This window comes from Gasterosteus aculeatus, chromosome 2 (genome assembly GCF_964276395.1).
Source record: "Gasterosteus aculeatus chromosome 2, fGasAcu3.hap1.1, whole genome shotgun sequence".
In the NCBI taxonomy this organism is placed as follows: domain Eukaryota; kingdom Metazoa; phylum Chordata; class Actinopteri; order Perciformes; family Gasterosteidae; genus Gasterosteus; species Gasterosteus aculeatus.
Window position 1 is genome coordinate 15713754 of NC_135689.1, and position 6000 is coordinate 15719753.

The window sequence follows — 6000 nt, forward strand, 5'->3', positions numbered from 1 at the left end:
CTGCTAATCTATCGTAGAGCGGAGGATAAATGCCAAAGATAATGTTAGTGGTCCTCAGCCGGTAGATCGTTTTCTTAACTGGGTCAGTGGTTCATTAAATGCAATAGCTACAAATGATGTCCGTTGTCAACGGTCCAAGTGTCCTTGAACAATTTGTGAACTTCACAAGCTCCTTCACTGTTAATTAGCTGAGGAGCGTCAGCTACATGCGTAAATTGTCGAGAGGTAGGACGGTAGATGCCGAGCTTTTAGCTGTGGAATCTGTGCAACAATAATTCATGTAGTCATTAGGCTACATTTGTGGAATAATTAACCAAAAAGACGCAGTGCGGTTCAGCGCCCTCTTCAAAGATTTGACAGTGTGAATCACGGTTTTATTTTCTAGTTTTCTGTCTGCTTTGATTTAAATAGTTATGTTTTTTCATAGATTTAAAATTGGAACCTGCGGTTCACTGCAGTGGCATGGGTGAGAAAATATTTCCGAGGCAAAAAGTGGGACATTGCTTGCTGGAGAGGCTTGGATCAGAAAGGTAACAATGCTACTCGAACGTATACTTTGACTTGATCAGACCTACATTATTATGTGTTTGGATACAGAGTAGATTCCTCGCTTCACACCAACAATGCAACATTTCTCCTCCGTTTGAAGGAAGTTTTTGATGGGGCACAAGATCTTTGATACATTTTAGGAAGTATGCTCTTAAACGTCTTCCATTACTGACGCTATTGAGAGTGAAGGATGAGGAAGTGGGACAGTCTTGTTGATATTTTGTTACGGGAATTCATAAAGGCCGTAGAGGTCAAACACAACAGTCACAAACTATATGACCAGTCGAGTAGTTGACTAAAACCACTGCTGTGTGCAGAAGTTGATCTTAGCAATGCCAGATTTACTTCAGGGGCCGTAGAGATCCTCTCCGCCCAGCGCACCTTAGTTATTGTTATCTGGCATCACTACAGGAACACCAATTGTGCGGCAGGCTGAAAGCCACATTTCTACTGCTGCATAAAGGCTTGCACGTACACACATTGTTTGCTGTGCATTGTGGTTCTCATGTATGATGTGACAACGGTTGACGTAATTATATCTCATCATCCAACTATTTTTCCTCAGCATGGTGAAGCCAAACATTTACGCCTCAATAAGAGTTGCACAGAAGCATCCACGAGCTACAACACAATATCCCCATTTAATCAGGAAACGCTACAATCGGCCAAGAAAGGCTAAGTGAAAAAGGTTTTTTTACACTAATGGGGGATTAATGTGCACAAAGTGTCTTCATTACTCAGCCGTTTTTCAATTGGAAAAAACTGGAAGGTCAATTGAGCAGCAAGCAGCGGGTCGTATTCCAACTGGCGTACGGCGAACTCAGTCAGTCACCACGGTGCGAACACTGATTCTGCTTGCGTTCAAATTCAAAATTAAATGAATTGATGCGGTTAAGATGAAATTCTTCAATCTAAATGCCGATAACTGCGCCATTGGCAGAGGGGATTTAAATTACTTAAGTGTCAGCCCGTTATTCATTTTCAAAAGGGGACTCATGTCACATTTCCTCTATTTAATCAATTCTCTTTGAAAATCAACCATCAGATTTTTGGTGTTAATATACCAATGGTTAACGAGGGAAATTAAACATGGAGTCGTGATTGGGCGTCACCGTGCACTTTCCATGTCAGCAGAATGGCCCGTCATAATTAGATAAAGCAACACAATGGAGAGCACGGTGTGCAAAGCAGCTCTACCCTTTATTTTTCTCATTTTGTTGATTCAAACCTTTTTGGGAGACCTACCAGCCTCACTTTTTAACCGCTGGTGGGATGTACGGAGACACAATCAGTCACATCAGAGAAACTACTCAGGCGCATCTGCCTTCACATGTTGCATTTAAAAAGCACCACACTGAGCACACTTGGATTCAGCCTTGTTGTGATGAATCCTAATCTAATCAGATTAGGCTGCATGACAAAAAAGAACATTTCTGGTATTAACCTATAGCTTCAACGTTGATTACAAAGTGCGGCCCTATTGACCCGAGTGCACCGCATTAGAAAGATTGAAAATATTCATGACGTCGCTGGGAAATAAATTGGGCGCCCACCTTATCAAGCGAGAGGTCAGAGCCGAGGGAGTGGAGGCAGTTCAGAACCTTTTCCCCCCCAAAAAAAAAAAAAATCCAACCCAGAATGGAAAGCTCGCACCAGACATCAATCCCAATTTCATGCCGTCAGCATGGACTCGTTAAAGCGAGGAACTCGGACCCCATGGTGTTTTCCCATCTTTATTGCACACCCGATCCTGCAGGAGGTTCATCTGTTAATAACAGTCAGCTGTCACATTTCACTGGACTGATTTATGCTTTTTTCAGTCAACATGATTTGAAAGCCAGAGATAGATCTGCATACCGTGTCGCACGCATTTTAAGTTTGCCAAGTATTACAGATCTGCACTGATAACTTAATTTATATAAACAATGGCGTGTCCCTCAGTGATTATCAACGAGCTCAGCAGTTCGGCCTCCCTTCATGGAGTGTTTTCAACATCCCCCATTCATTTGGCTCTTATGGATCTTCTGTTTTGCTTCGATCTACTTAGTGCGACAGAACAGCTGGGAGGACGACGAAATTTAGTGGCAGCAATTAGAGGCAGAGGCACTTTGCATATTTTCATGCTCTTTAACTAAAATCAACTCGAAACCAATACAAAACATAGCTCTGCCGCGAGCTCCATCACAAAACACCACCTCTGCCAGGGCCGACTCTTTCTGGTCTCTAACATCTCCAAGCCTGGAGGGTTCATGAAGAAGCCGTCCTGCTTCTCCCACAGCCTGCGCGTCGATCAGTTCCTCGGTCTGACATGTAGCTCCTTGACGAGGAGATCAGACGCAGGTGAGTCTCTTCCCACTCCTGATCCCAGTGGCCTCCCGAGTGGGTGGGTGAGTGGAGGCCTCTGGCTGAAATGTTGAGTCCTCTGACTATACTGCCCCCCCTTCCTCTTACATTACTTTTCCAGAAGCAGAGTTCTGCCCTCACGTTTACAAAAAAAAAAAAAAAGAGAAGTGATGTTTAGTCTAGATTTAGTTATTCAAATATTATTCTTGTTCAACATGGAACACCCTGGTATCACTGATGACTCCCTTGTGCTATATTTTTTGTTGGATTCATTTAAAATAAAATCATAAAAGAACAAAAAGACCTTCAGGTTATTCTAATGCGCTGTTAAGCGGACTAATTAAATAATATGATAGGAGAAGGGGCCATTTCATAAGTATTCGCTATCCTAGTAAAAATGGATTGTAACTGTACATTGATTAGATGATACATTTGCTTGACCGATCACAATCAGCAGCACTGCAAACAACCCCTGAAACACAAATTTGCATTTAGTATCACCTGCCGAGTAGCGCCTCGATTAATGTAAATGAAACGTCTTAAAGACTTGACCCCAGTTTCCCAGTGTATGGTGAAGTACGGTCTGTTTTTTATTTCATGAATTTGTTTTCTGGTCCAGTCAGTCAAACAAAGTTCACACCATTGAACCAGGGATGAAATACCCACTCTGCAGGAAAAGAGTAGAGCAGGCCTTGTGGACATTACAGGCTATAGTCTAATGTGAATTATTTTAGCATTACTGACCCTGTCGTCATCCACTTGTCCTTTTACATTTCCGTTCAACTTTTCCTCCCGCCTGAGGACGAGCTGCCATTTCCCTCAAACTCCGGACCCTGAAGTCTGTGACCTCGGCAGCGTCTTACGTCAACATCTCTCGCCGTCCGGTGCTTATTCCATCGATCGCGCACTTTGGTCAGCATTTGATCCTTTTGCACTGTACACTTTGATAGTACGTTGTGTTCCTTGAGGTCAGCCAGGTCTCTGTGCCTTGAGCCCACAGAGACTCCATGTCCTGGCTCTGGGCAGAGGACCAAGCATCACCACCCACAGGCCTGCACGGCTTGGAGTCAGCTGTGGTTCATCTAGCCTGCAGTCAGAAAATGATCCGATGTGTCTGGACAAGCTCACAGTTCATGAAACACCAGGCGACCCCACATTAAAACTAACGACCTCGCTGGATGATAGAATGGCACGATGTGGTTTCACTTTCAGATAAGACACGCGTGTGTTATATGTCATGAATACACATACTGTTCAGAGTTGTAATCAAATTCCAGAGGAATGAGTTGACACATTCTTCTGTGGCATTGTTTAAATGCTAATTAGCTTTTTCAAAAATGTTAAACACATACAATTCCAGTGGTTAAGTGCTGCATATCCATGCAGTTGATGGACTCAACAGACGGATGAAAGCAGCAGGTTCTAAATAGAAGTAGCACAGGTTGAAATATTGACATTTAGTCTCATGGATTAATGGAACACAATCAATAGTATACTTTGAATGTGCAAGGCAATTGCCCACATCTTTTAAACCATGCATTTATTCAATACATTTTTTAATTAAGTATACAGTCTCTCTTGCATTGCAGCATTGTGCCACCTGACACTAAAAGAAGTGGTGTTCAAAGTCTGGCATAGGGGCCAATCACGGCCCGCAGTCAGATTTCCCACAGCCTGCCGCAGCTTTTGTCTTATGTATTATTTATGGCACGCAAGCACTGTTAAATATAGTTTAAGGTATTTCACTCTCTAGATTTGAAAGGCCAAAAGTGTTTTTATTGTCCTCGCCCGAATCGCTTATATTTGACCTTATATATAATATAAATATAATAATATATATAAACAATGAAAATTGTATTATTTGCATGGATCAAGGTTAAAATGTCAATTTTCACATCAAATCGATCACTTTAATATAAAAAAAAAAAATGACACCCCTGCTTTAAAGAATCCGACGGCAATTCTGTGGCGGTCCATTAATACAAAAGTTATACAGAGAGATGACTCATTTTTATAATTTCCATAAAAGACACAGAACACATTTAGCATATCTACCAATAACTGGCTAAACGGGTATTTCTATTCATGTTGGCCAGCAATGCCTTAAAGCCATTTGCTTGTGAACGTTTCACCACATTCCCTTTCATTGGAGTGACTTTTAGAATAAGTTCGATACGCTGTTTTGTGGTCCAGCTGCCGCGGCGCTGTCCGTGGTGCTGAAGGTCCTCACAGGAAGCAGCAGAAGCGCTTTATGAACACAGCGCGTTTCCTGCTGCTACGTAGACGCTGAACGGAAAAATGTTTGCTGTCCGAGGGACTTTGACAATGATTGCCTGGTAAGTAATTATGCCTCATGCCCAATCTCCGGCCCTTAAATTAGATTAGTTTTAATGTCCTGGCTGCTTGTATTCTACTTAGCAATGGAGAAAATAATCCCACCTGACTGTTTGTTTCTTGGCCTGACTCTGTTCTACATGAGCCTAATTTGAAAACAATTGGATTTACTCTCTCGTACCCTCTCTGGGCCTCCCTTGAAATTAAAATTCCCTTCCCTGCCTTACTGTAAACCAAACAATCCCGTCTCTCCTCGGCCATTTAGGCTATAATGTCTGCTATAAATAACACCAGGGCCAGAGGGCTTATTGCCATTCAACTCTGTAGTGAGTGGTGTTGAATTAGATTGTTGTGTAGTTAATACAGCAAATGGTAAGAATGCAACTTCAGATAGTTGATTGTGTTAATTTACAGCAACGCTTTCGATTTAGACGTAGCGGGAATCGCTATCAACTAGCTCTTAAGTTCAACTCAATATAAATGTTCATGGTAGCTAAAGCGCCTGTCATTTAATTAGCTCATTAATTTACGCCAGCACTCACATTAACATGCAGAGTTTTATCAGCGCCAAATGGATCCTCGATCATGTGTCATTGTGTGCTCAATCGCACAAACGTAAAATGAATGCTAAAAATACAATCAATCTCCGCTTCAGAAAAAAGGAAACATATACTTCAATAAAGTACATGTAACAGAATTATACTAACTGAGTCTTGTATGTTTTTATTGATTACAAATGTAAAGCAGGTTTACTGGACGTCATGATAAAAACAA